At 40.5% G+C, this 14,328-nt stretch overlaps 1 protein-coding gene across 1 annotated transcript in view; it reads left to right on the plus strand.

Moving 5' to 3' along the window:
- Positions 1-14,328, plus strand: part of SLCO3A1 (solute carrier organic anion transporter family member 3A1) — a 235,173-nt gene that overhangs the window by 112,425 nt on the left and 108,420 nt on the right. The gene's annotated exons all lie outside the window — the stretch shown is intronic.

The following is a 14,328-nucleotide window of genomic DNA, read 5'->3' on the forward strand; positions in this document are numbered from 1 at the left end:
ACTGATTTTCTCATTTAGTGAAAGCACATGCCGTAAAAGATATGTCATGATTCATGGTTTGCAGAAGTGGCTTCTCTTTCTCTTAAACCATAGCAGGTTGATGTTTCGGTGCAATATGTTCAGTTTTTATGTTGAAAAGTTCATCATTATAATGTACATAGTGTACAAATAAAATTCTAGTCTTTGACAGCAGTCAATATTTCTTTAAGGTCAGTTGAGTCAGAATTTGTGTAACCTGCATAGTTTGTATTTTCCCTCTGTTTTGGTTTGTGTCAAGGTATCTTTTCTCTCTTCATACTTTCTGCATGGGCAATCAGGTGTTTCTGCTTTATTGCTTGGGTGGGCTCTTGCGATGTGATGTAAGAGCTTTGTTGTACTTTCTCAACCAATCAGATGTTTCTGCCTCTCTTCACCCATTCCGTATGGGTGGGCCCCTCCAGATGTGATATAAGAGCATTGTTGTACTCTCAGATCCAATTAGATGTTTCTTCCTCTTTTAATCTATTCTGCATGGGAAGGCCCCTCTGGGTGTGATATAAGAGCATTGTTCTACTTTGTGAACCAATCAGATGTTTCCTCCTCTCAATAAATGGATTTTTTGGTTATGTGATTCCCTGTACGCATCCAACTTTTTCCTTGTTCTGATTGTTGCATCAATTATTGGGATGCGTGGATACATTATTTGCTTACATTGTGGCGGTGCCTGCTCTCCTTTTGTGTAGTCGATGTTTCCGCCTCTCTTCATCTGTTCTGCATGGGTGTGATATAAGAGCATAGTTGTACTCTCAGATCCAATTAGATGTTTCTTCCTCACTCAATCCTTTTTGCCTGGACAGGCTCCTACGGGTGTGATATAAAAGCTTTGTTGTACTTTCTGAAGCAATCAGATGTTTCTCCCTCTCTTCATCCTGTGGGCTCCCCTGTGTGTGAAATGAGAGCAATGTTGTACTCTCAGATCCAATCAGATGTTTCTGCTTGTCGTCATCCTTTTTGCATGTCCAGACTTTTCCAGGTGTGATGAAACAGCATTGTTGTACTCTCCGATCCAATCAGATGTTTCTGCTTGTTTTCATGCCTTCTGCTTGGGCGGGCTCCTCCAGGTGTGGTGTAAGAGCATTTTTGTATTCTTGCATCCAATCAGATGTTTCTGCCTCTCTCTCTTTCTGCGTGGGCAGGCTCTTCCAAGTAAGATTCTAAAGAGCAGTGTTGATTCTCTTATCCAGTCAGATTTTTCCTTCTCTCTTCTTGGGTGGGCTCTTGTAGGTGAGATGTAAGAAGTGTTGCACTCTCTGAACCTATCTAGTACTCACTTCCCCTGTAACCACCTATTTTTCCCCTCTTTTCTATCTCACTGAACTAGTTCTGCACATCTAAACTGCAGTTGCATCCTGATCTTCCTCTAACCTGTCCATCTGTTTAATTTCTGTCTTAGAAGAGAACCTTATTTTTTAATTTTTTGCGAAATGGGAGGTTTCTGAAGGTTTACAAAAACATTCAGGCAGCAGACAACATATTTCTCCAAAAATATTTATTTAATAAAAGCTATAGATTTCATCTACTACAAAATCTGACAGAATTCTGCTTCTCATTGTTTTCAACTTGTTTCTGTGGCCAAATCGTAGCAGAAACTGCATTGTGTGACCACAGTCTTCTAAGTCCTATTTCAATGCTCCCAAGTCTCTGCTTTCTGAAACAAGCAACCACCACTTAGTCCAATCCAGAAAACAGACACTTGTATTTTTACAATTTCATATCAGGAGTCATTTTTTGCCATTATTTAATCAAGATTGCTTTTTTTTGCATTATTATTATTTTTTAATGATAGATTATATGTACATGGTATTGGCAACTCTCTTTCACCCAATCCAAAAAAAAAAAACAGAATTCTCCTATTGTTTTTCTGGTTGTGACTTTATAACCTTTTACTTTTCAGTATATTTAATACAATTTACTACAGTATATTCTTTGAGTAAATACATTTATGTCAGTAATTGAATAATATAAATAGTTTTTATCTATTAACTAGAAGTTGGGAAACTGTATCTCTTAGTCCATAAGGTGAGTCTGGAATGGCATAAGGTGAGTCAGTGGCATTGACTTGAATGGTAGTAATAAAAATAAACTGCAATAATAGACACCACCCATGGGGAAAAATATACTGTACACTTTTTTTGTCATTTGAGACCAGAATAGTCCAGGATACTATAGGTGAAAGTATTGGTGTAGGCCATAATGCTTAGTCTCACAATCAGGATTCCGGCCATGGATTACACTTTAGTTAAGAACATGAAGTGTGATAATTGTCTGATTCATTTTTCTATACTCAATGATTGGCAAGGGAGATTAATTTGTTAAATATTATTTCTTTAAAATTACAAACCCTCAGTGCTTTAAAAGTGCACTTTGAGTTTCATTACAACCTCACATTTCTATCTCCCAGTCCATTATCTGCTCCTTTATGTCATTAGTCAAATCCCCTGACAGTTAAATAACACATTTTCTAGCTGCAAATTTGTGCAATAGATCAGTAATAATAAAAAAGAGCAATACTGTAATATCCCGGCAATCAATTACATGAGTAAAGCGGAGCACATCTTTGATTAATTCTCCCCATAGTTCACTGATCTGTTTTCAAATTACTTAACACAGCAGATAAGAGCGCCATTGTTATTTACTCATTAATATGAGCGTGCGCTAAGATGGCAACAATTAATCTCCATCTTTCTGACAAAAAATACCCCATCTCGATAAGCTGTTGATAAAGTGCTGCTGGTCTTGAAGCTTTTCCAACATTCACATATGGTGTCAATAGATGGATGCAGAGTGTGATGCATCGCCCCAGGTACCTTGGATTACTTGGCGGGAAAAGGTTGTTCTGGCTTTAAACTGCTGTAATGGTTGTAAATTACACAGTTCATAAGGATGACGTGTGAACTAAAAGATGGGAATGTAATAAGTAAAATGATAAATGTACCTGGAACATACTTGAGATATGATTTAGCCATCATCATAGTGAAGACTTTTTTTTCATTGACATGTAGACACATACTGGTAATGCATTAACCAAGAACTATATAGAGTTCCATACTTAGAAAAATAGAAAAACCTGGAGGATGGCATCTGGATAGTACATCCAAGTTCTGAAGATACCCACCCAAATTAGACCAAATAAAAATTGTTCAATTTAGAGTTGACGCTTATCATCCAGCATAGATCACTGATCATGTGCATTTCAAGCCATAGAGCCCTGGCGCTGACTATGGAAACCAAAAACTGATGATGAACCGGTAACAAGAGGCAAAGAAACAGATATGAGGTTATATCCAGCTCCAAGAATTCCATAACTCCAAGTGTAAACTTGGTTATTCTGGTTGAGCATCACCATCCTGTTGATTTGGGGGAGGGGGTATAGCATTGGGAACCCCCAGTAATCAAGCTTTTTTTCACTCTAGAGAAGGTTTATGTTTTTGGAATTTTTCTTTACATTTCATGGAACTGAAATGCTACTGATTCTTTAATTTAAATGAAGCGTTCTTAAAGGCACTATTTGTGACCCATGTCGCTACTGCAAGTCCAAACCTCTGTGTAGTAACTATATGTGATTTGTATGCCATCAGATGCATGTGGAGGTACAATGTGAGCAGATCCCTATCGATGAGCACATGATAAAGTGGTTTTCTGGTTTGTACTTACTGATAACCCATCCATAGAATCCCCTCTCAGAGATTGATCACCCACAGTATGCTATGAATAGCTTATCATTAATACTAATCCCGGAAACCCATTTAAGGATGCAGAAGACATATGGGCATAAATCATCAGTATCCTGATAAATTTGTGTCTTTTAAACAACATTTACATAATTTAAAAGTACAATATGTATTTCCAGTGAATGAGAAATATGCAAACACATTATATGACTTGTATTCTGCATTGTTTAGTAGTTTTACCTATGTAGATTCTTGGGTAGATCAAACACTGGTGCACGTTAAAGCCACCCTCCCCCCCTTGTGCCACTGCGGCGGATACATCATGAGACTTACACCTCATAATTAATCTGTTGGCCATTGCAACCTGCGGACAAAACTACGCCAGGTCCGACCTGGCATAGTTTTCAGTAAAAATCATCAAATGGTTGCTGATTTTTAAAAATTGGGCAGGCACCGGACAGAAACGTCCCATGCCCACCCACCCCGGGGGCAGCTGCACCCCTCCATGTCCACACGGAGTGGAAGTGGTGTAGTTGCTGGATTTTTTCACACTGCAAGAAATTGTGATTATATCATTGCTTCTATGGCAAAAAGCTTGCGTAAAAGCAATGATATATCTCCCCCTCTGTCTTTATTTTAGTTCTTTTTGAGCTGTTGTATGCAGACATAGCTGCTATGACTATTTGCAACCCCTCCGCTTTCTATAGCGCTCCCCTCCCCTGTCTATAGCGCTTCTATGTAATCTGGTACCCCAGTGACCTTTTGATGCTAGCAAGATGAAATTCAGCAATCATTTCAAAGTGAAATATAATAGGGAGGAAGTTAGAGAAAAATTAGAAGTTAAAGGACATCTACCACCAGGATGAAGGATTGTAAACCAAGCACACTGACATACTGGTGTGTGCCCCCTCTGGCAGGATCTGCTCTTCTTTAAGATTCTTATGTCCTGGTTTTTACAAAAAAAGGCTTTTCAAATCATGCAAATGAGTCTGGGGGGCACCTGGCTTCTTAGGTGGTTATGGAGCCTAGAGCCCCTCAGACTCCTTTGCATAATATTTAAAGCCATTTTTTTCTTTAAAACAATGGCATAAGAAGCTTAAAGAAGAGCAGATCCTGCCAGAGGGGGCACACACCAGTACATCAGTGTGCTGGGTTTACAATCCTTCATCCTAGTGGTAGATTTCCTTTCAAAGCACTTTTCTCAAATAAGATTATTATATTCCTTTTTCTATTGATTTTGGTAAAGTTTGTTGGAAAGTTAGTGCCCATTTAAGGCCTCATACTGCAATCAGACAGATGTAGTGCCTAATATTTCCAAATCCCATTCCAAAAATGTGTCTACTGACCCAAAGTCCAAGCAACATGGATCTTAATGATCCTGTCAACGTGGGTTCTGTACTTTAGGATAAAATCCACCGAACAAGTCAGGAACCTCATGCCTCATACTAAGAGCTATCGCCTTACAATATAACAATTATCAATAAAGTTAATGTATAGTAATACAACAAGTACATGTGATAACCAGTCCTAATATTCTACTCGCTGAGCCATTCTATTCTTACAGTCGGAGTGACAGAATAGCAGCTCCAGATCTTTTCGTTGTACTGTGGCCTCAGCTGCACATTCAACATCTTCTGCAAGATGGGCCGTAAGCATGTACAACAAAGCTGGCATTCTCACTCTTGGCCTCTAATCCATTCTGGAAGTGCTATGTAGATGCCTCATAAAAAAAGCCCCTTCTACACGCTTGAAGCATCTGCAGGGCTGGGATCTGTGTGATCCTGTCATAAAAGGCACTGAACATTAAAGTGAATCATTCCAATATTGCCCCTCATTAATTAACAGCTGCAGGCACTCGGAAACATCTGTCAGGATTGCTTTAAAATTCCCTCCGCTCCACTGACTTTACTAAAGGAGCGTAACAAATCAATAGGAGACAGTGCTCCCACTACACCTGAGTCAGTGTCTACTCCATAGCAAACGTGAGCGCTGATGAATGGCTTAGAGTCTCCACGGTGGGGGGGGGGGGGGGTTGCTGATGAGCACATTCGCTCTAATATTTCTAGCGACAAAGTGAATATGTTGCACGTGTAGATGGATAGCGGTAATAATTAAAGGGTTCTTCCAATATTTTATCCTTATCAACTTGTCGCTATCTCATGGCAGTGGGTTAAGCTCAACTCTCAACTAGTCATATAGTCGAGAAGTTGAAGTTGGCACATCTGCATATACATTGGGGCAGATTTAATTACCTTAATTTTGGGAAGTGCAGCCAGATGGGTTATACATTACAAACAATGGAGGAGATGTATCAATCTGTCTACACCAGAATACTGGAGTGTGCACCTGAAATGCCATGAGCCACATTTACTAAAGGTTTTAGACCATTTTTAGGCTGTTTTACGACTCCTCCTAATATTGTGGTGCAGCAAACTAGAACAACTAATAGGAGGTGCAAATTGCAACTCACCAGTCTTATACTGCACCAGATTCATCATCCAGCATCAGACACAATGATTAATCTGGTGCAGCAGAGAACTGTCTAGTTGTACTCTACACTGGTCTAAAGACCGACACATTAATACGGACCTGTCGCTGACCTGGAGCTGGTGCTGGTGTACATGAAGTAAGAAGGAGCTGCCCAGGGCGTCGGAATAGTGAGTACTCAGTTTTTATGTGCCGAGCATACTGGAGGCTGACCAGCTACATTTTCCTCAGGGCTGCCTATATACTAACGGGGGCTGGCTGGCTATATACAAAAGGGGTCTGGCTATATACTACAGGGTCTGGCAGGCTATATACTACAGGGTCTGTCAGACTATACAATACAGGGACTGGCAGGCTATATATTACTGGGGGCTGGCTGGCTTTATATTACACGGGCTGGCTATATACTACAAGGGGCTGGCTATATACTACATGGAGCTAGTTATATGCTACAGTGGGCTGTCTGGCTTTATACTACAGGGGGCTGGCTATATACTACTGGGGGAAGAGGCTGGCTATATACCACTGGGGGCAGGGTATACACTACAGGGGACTGGCAGGCTATATACTGAAGAAGCTGTGACCAATTCATTTTCCACCCTCAGCATATACTTGAGTCAATGGGGAAGATTTACTTACCTGGTCCAATCGCGATCCAGCGGCGGGTTCTCAGACGCTGATTCGGGTCCGGGCGGCATTCACTGAGTTCTGTGCGCCGATATCCACTAGGTGTCGCTGCTGTGCCGAGGTCCGCTGGAGTTCACCGGGGTTCACCTTCTATTTATTGGTGCAGGTAAGTGCGTGTCAAGCGACACTTTTTTTTAAAAAAATACTACGATTTTTCCAAATCCGTCGGGCTTTCAGGCGGCCAAGCCCCTGATTTCCGCCGCATGCATGCCCCCGCCAAAGCGCCACAATCCGATCGCGTGCGCCAAAAACCCGGGGCAATTTGGCGCTATTCGGAAAAATTTGGGAAACCCGACGAAAAAAAGCGATTCGGGTCCTTAGTAAATGACCCCCAATAGGTTTTCCCAGTTTTTGGTGGTAAGATTAGGTACCTCGGCTTATACTTGGGTTGGCTTGTATTCGAGCATACAGGCGGTCGCCTACTTAAGGACACTTGACTTACAGACAATCCCTAGTTACAGACGGACCTCTCTGCCCCCTGTGACCTTTTGGTTAAGCTCTCTGGATGCTTTAGTCCCAGACTGCAGGGATCAGCTGTAAGGTGTCTGTGATGAAGTTTAATTGATAATCCTTGGTCCAATTACAGCAAAAAATTTTGAAACTCCAATTGTCACTGGGGCAAAAAAAAAAAATGTCTGGAACTACAATTATAAAATATACAGTTCCGACTTACATACAAAGTCAACTTAAGTAAAACCCCAAAGAACCTGTACGTAACCCGGGGATTGCCTGTATAATTATATAAAGTATTATCCCCTTTACAATAGTTCCACACCATGGGGGCATGGAAGGCCATTCCTCCCTAATGCCTGTCCACTCGCTGCAGCCAGCGAACTTTCCCAAGTGAAAGTTCAGAATCTGAAGCATATTTCTACGCCAGGTAGGCTTAGCCTCCTGATGTATGCGGCAGTGCCAGAGCGGTGGGGGTTTCATCATGAAGCAGTATTACTAAGTGGGTTGAGGGTTATTCTATGTATTCTGCTACTGTTAGCAGTTATTAGTTAATGTCTGAGTGTTGGGACACACAGAAACTAAAAATATCTTAAAGAATTGTTATATTTTTGAGACTATGGGGCAGATTTACTTACCCAGTCCCATCACGATCCCGCGGTGCGTTGTCCGGCGAGGATTCGGGTCTGGCGTGATTCAATAAGGTTGTGCGCCCGAGTTCCTGCATGTGTCGCTGCGGCACCAAGGTCCACCGGAGTTCACCTGCTTCTTCCTGGTGCATGTAAGTTCTGATCTTGCGACACAAATCCTTTTTTAAATTCCGGCGCCAATGCACCAAAATTCGATAGCGTGCGCCAAAATCCTGGGGAAATTCGGCGCAAAATGGAGATAGTCGGGAAACCCGTCGAAAATGCGGCCGACGGACCCTTAGTAAATGAGCCCCTATATGTATTTACTACGAGAAGTGACCCATATTGTTTTCTATAACAATATGCCAGATTCTCAGTAACATATTACAATTTATCAGAGGGTCAGAATAATAAAGATTACCAAATTGGACTGATAGTGCCCTCCTGCCCTGTGCGCAGGCCTAACAGATGGTCGTCATAACACTGAGCAAAACATGACAAGCTCCGCTATGTGTTAAATATATCTCTGTAATCCCTCCACAGACTCACACAGACATGTAAAATCCTTCAGCCCTGCACCAGCCAGGAATGTGGGACAAGCAAGGCTTTAAGATTATGCACACTGGTGCTGCGAGTTTCCTTGTGAATCTGCTCCAACTTCATCAGCAGAGTTGTCCATGAATAATAAATTACACCGTCTATGGTATTTTATTGCATATTTGCATATTTTGCTCATCATTTTTATTTGACTTTGATTTTTTATGTCAGAGAGAAGTTATGTATGGGGATTGTTCCTGCAATTCAAGATTTCTATAGGTTAAACATCCTATGAATGCTGCCTCCTATTATACTTGAATAATAGAAAAGCCGCCATATGTCTATCTCAAATATAACTGGTTCTATTATGGTTATTGATTTTGGCAAGGTGAAATTTGTGCTAAAAATGCAGTTTCAATTATTAGTGTGGTGTTAGAGCTCCATCTAGTGGACAAATGAGTAAAAGCAAGCGCTGTACGGCAAGCGTTTACATGATATCTTTTTCATTGATCCTATATTAGACCATCAACCTATAGCTTCATAACGTGCGCCTGCTATAGCAATTCTACCATAAGACTGTATATATTTACCAACCGAGTAAAAACATGGCAATATTCCTTATATAATGAGGCTTGCAGGACAAAGAAATTAAAGTTTTAGTTGCTTTACAGATGCAGTTTGCAAGTCCGCCAGTAGGAATTTTGGGCCCCTGACTGATAAGATTTTTGCCCTCCATCACACTTTAGTTTCCCATCTTAAACTATCAAGCCACATCACATATAAGTGCTTCATAAATTAATTCTTCTACATATAGTTCCTAGGAATTAATTATACTGAGTACATTATCCCTAATTTATTATACATACTGCACCCCCTGAACTGACTACACATAGAAGCCCCTAAATCATTAAGGGTCTGTTCATATAGCAAAGCACAGAATGCAACACTACATGTACAGTATATACTGTATGTAGGCTCCCGCCCATGCCCCCAGTAGATAGGTAGCCTCTGCACATACCCCCAGTAGATAGGTAGCCCCTTAACATGACCCCAGTAGATAGGTAGCCCCTACACATGCCCCCAATAGATAGGTAGTCCCTGCGCATGCCCCCCAGTAGATAGGTAGCCCCCGCACATGCCCCCAGTAGATAGGAAGCCCTCAAACGTGCCCCCAAATAGATAGATAGACCAACACATTCAGCAAATAAAATTCCAACGATCCAACCAGGCTCCAAAGACTTCAAGTTTATTACATTCTCATGATTCAACATGATGAAACATGTTAGTTTTTGTTGGAAATGCACTGTGGAAATATGGAATGACAAACTAATAAGCTTGAAGCCTTTGGAGCTTGGTTGGATTTTATTCATTACAAGTTTACCCTAGCAGAAGGGTTGGTTCTGTGTCCAATATGCTCATAGGCTGGAGGTGAGCTGGATTTAACTTTTTCTCACGATCCATTGGTGGGTGAAGGTAAGCGTGTGTCCGGCGACTCTTTTTTTTTTTAATGCGCAGTTTCTCCGAATCCGTCGGTTTTCGTTTGGCCACGCCCCCGATTTCTATCGTGTGCATGCCGATCGCGTGCGCCAAAAACCCGGGGCATTTCAGGGAAAATCAGCACTAATCGGAAATATTCGGGTAACACGTCGGGAAAACGCAAATCGGGCCCTTAGTAAATGACCCCCATTGTCTCAAAGTTATCCTCTATCCATAAGAAAACGGAAAAGTTTGTGATAACGGGGGGTCCAAACAATGTGACCCTCTGCTTCATTCACCTCAATACTAATGCGACAGTATTCAGCCACTTAGAATTAACTGGAGCATAATCTACACCAGTCCCTCATTCAGATTATACAGATGATGATTGTCATTTTTAACAGAGTTCATTTACATATGAAATAAAATTACAAATTTGGTCACATCCCCTTTAAAGAGGTTTCTCCAAAATAAAAAAAAAAGATCATTGATCTTCAGGATAGAGTATCAGATCATATGGGGCCAACTTCTGGTCTTCTCCTCAGACGTACTTGGAATATAATAGAGGCAGTCCCCGGGTTACATACAAGATAGGGTCTGTAGGGTCTGTTTGTTCTTAACCCCTTAACGACTTGGCCTTTTTTTAGTTTTTTCACTTCCATTTTTCACTCACCAACTTCAAAAATCTATAACTTTTTTGTTTTTTCACATAAAGAGCTGTGTTATGGCTTATTTTCTGCGTAACAAATTGCACTTCATAGTGACGGTATTTAATATTCCATGGCGTGTACTGGGAAGCGGGAAAAAAATTCCAAATGCAGTGAAAATGGTGAAAAACCACATTTGCGACGTTTTCTTGTGGGCTTGGATTTTGCAGCTTTCACTCTGCGTCCCAAATGACTACTTTATTCTTTGGGTCGGTACGATCACGTGGATACCAAATTTGTATAGGTTTTATAATGTTTTCATACATTTAAAAAAATTAAAACCTCCTGTACAAAATTTTTTTTTTTCATTTTGCCATCTTCTGGCGCCAATAACTTTTTCATACTTTGGTGTACGGAGCTGTGGATAGTGTCATTTTTTGCAAATTTTGATGGCGTTTTCATTGCTATAATTTTTGGGACTGTGCGACCTTTTGATCACTTTTAATGAATTTTTTTATATTTTTCAAAATGGCAAAAAATGCCATTTTCGACTTTGGACGCTATTTTCCGTTACTGGGTTAAACACAGTGAAAAAACTTTATTATATTTTGATAGATCAGGCATTTTCACACGCGCCGATACCTAATGTGTTTATGATTTTTACTGTTTATTTATTTTTAGATCAGTTCTAGGGAAAGGGGGTGATTTGAATTTTTAGGTTTTTATTATTATTATTATTTTTTTAAACTTTTTTTTATTTTTACTTTTACTATTTTTCAGACTCCCTAGGGTACTCTAACCCTAGGTAGTCTGATTCATCCTATCATATACTGCCATACTACTGTATGGCAGTATATGTGGATTTTACTCCCCATGCATTACAATGTGCAATTAGCACATTGTAATGCATGGGTTAAAACGAAGTAGCCTCGGGTATTCAGAACACCCGAGGCTACCATGGTGACGGATCGCCGCTCCCCGTGATGTCATCGGCGATCCACGACAAGATGGCGGCGCCCATGCAGTATATGATAGGATCGTACAGAAACCCTAGGGTTAAAGTACCCTAGGGAGTCTGAAAAATAGTAAAAAAAAAAAAATTATAATAAAAAAAACCTAAAAATTCAAATCACCCCCCTTTCCCTAGAACTGATATAAATATAAATAAACTGTAAAAATCATACACATTAGGTATCGCCGCTTCCGAAAATGCCCGATCTATCAAAATATGATAATGGTTTTTCACTGCGTTTAACCCCGTAACGGAAAATCGCGCCCAAAGTCGAAAATGGCACTTTTTTGCCATTTAAAAAAGAATTTAAAATTCTATAAAAAGTGATCAAAAGGTCGTACAGCCCTAAAATTGATAACATTGTAAACGTCATCAAAATCCCCCAAAAAAATGTTGTACAGAAGGTTTTAATTTTTTTAAATGTATGAAAACATTATAAAACCTATACAAATTTGGAATCCCTGTAATCGTACCGAGCCAAAGAATAAAGTAGACATGTCATTTGGGGCGCACAGTGAAATCCGTAAAGTTCAAGCCCACAAGAAAACGGCACTAATTTTTTCCCGCTTCCCAGTACACGGCATGGAATATTAAATACCATCACTATGAAGTGTAATTTGTTATGCAGAAATCAAGTCACACAGCTCTGTACATGGAAAAATAAAAAAGTTACAGATTTTTGAATGTGGGGAGTGAAAAATGAAAACACAAAAACGAAAAAGGGCTGCGGTGGGAAGGGGTTAACAATAAATCTTCATTACAGACACATTTGATAACTGTTATAGCTGTTTATTGTAGCCTAGAACTAAAGTACAATAAATTACCAATATCCAGTGGTCCGTTTGTAACTAGGGGTCGTATGTAAGTTGAGTGTTCTTAAGTAACAGTCCCAGAACATGGACTGTGGATATATAAGACATACAGATTGTCTGATAACAGGTATATATTAACTCTGGAGATGTTATTATTTCATTCGGTAATTGAGGGAATGTTTTCTTATGATTTGCGGCCGCTCTCCATCATCTAAATCATAAAAGTGTACTGTTAATGGTCATATTCTGGAATTTAATCAACGTGTTCAGATGGGTTGTAAGAGTTTTATGAGCAAACTGAAAATACCACATGCTGTGAGGAGTACATTAAAGGGAAAACAAGAGGCATCGTCTGGTGTTTCCTGCTTTTAAGAGCCTATTAGCGGCATCATAAATGAAGGCTTAATATTATTGGAGATTTTTATGTACAGGAGTTAGATGTGACACTGCACTTTTGTAGAAATACAGAGGTTGTACCCTCGGAGGTCACCATTGCTCATTGTGCATATGCGCTTATATCATTAGTCAGCTGGTATACACACTGGCATTGCCACCAAAAGGGCAGTCAATGTGAAATAACCCCCACCCAGAAAACTATATTTGACTATACATTAGGAATATATAGTAACTTACTTGCCCAAGTTGCCTTTTAGACCTTACTTGTTGAATCCTAAAATGGCTGCTCACCTTGTCAGGGAATATGTCAGTAAGTGAAAAACACATCTATCTCTAATGCCATGAACTGGGGGATCAATTCCTGCAATTCCTCTATGTACAAGACATGAAAAATTCACAGTTGCCGCGGCGTGCCATGAAATGTTCTAGTTTTTGCCCATTTTCCAACACGTGCACTACTTTAAAAAAAAAAAAGTAGCCTGGTGGGACAGGAATGATCTGACCAGCCAAATTTACTATAACCTTTCTGACACAGGTTATAGCTACAATGTACGCCAGCTCAATTATGGTGTAGATTTCAATTCCAGCAAGGAGAATCACTAAAAAGTTGTAATCTCTTAGTAATTCCAGGTCAACATCTGAAAAGAGTTTGTATGTTCTCTATGTGTTTGCGTGGGTTTCATCCAGGTCCTCCAGTTTCCTCTCACAATCTAAAACATACTGTTAGGTTAGATGCTGATTAGATTGTGAGCCCCATGGGGACAGGGACTGATTTGGCAAGTTCTGTACAGCGCTGCGTAATCTGTGTGCGCTATATAAATAAAGGAATAGTTATTATTAATTCTGGCATGTCACCCTGTAGATGTGCAGATCATGGTGTACATGGCAATTATGGCCCTGAAATGGTCACAATTCTTGGTGCACGACCAGGAATTGCAACTATTTTTCCCACTAAGCCACCCCCTCGCCAACTGGGCATGGAAGAGGATGAAAGGGCTATGCTTTCAGTGGAGTGGGCTGGTGAGTGAACTAACACAGGCTAGGGTACAATTCTTTGCTAGGCTGGACCTGGCATGTGCGGAAAAGCGGAGTGAACGTCAGTATATAATAGCAGTGTATAATAGCTCCCCCCTCCCATTGTTCTTGGGAGGTGGTATTCTTCTCACTATCCCAGAATGTTAGCAGTAGATTAACAAATCAGGAGCATGTATACATATTTAGAGTACATTTACACAAACGTGGCAAAATGTGTGCTTACCTGGCCATAGCTTGGGTGACTACATGTTGGAGCCAGGAGAGGAGGCGTGAGCTCCCCTATCCATAAGAAACAGCACTGCCCAGCCGAACATATGGGGAAATATAGAGTATGTGTTATGTTTTCCCTGTGTATGGAATGGTACGGTGCTGCACTTGTGTGGCACTGTACCGCTGCCGTGACACTATAGCCATCTATGGAGATGTATACTTGTGCCGGATATTTGACCG

The sequence above is a fragment of the Engystomops pustulosus genome, chromosome 4, assembly GCF_040894005.1.
Source record: "Engystomops pustulosus chromosome 4, aEngPut4.maternal, whole genome shotgun sequence".
In the NCBI taxonomy this organism is placed as follows: domain Eukaryota; kingdom Metazoa; phylum Chordata; class Amphibia; order Anura; family Leptodactylidae; genus Engystomops; species Engystomops pustulosus.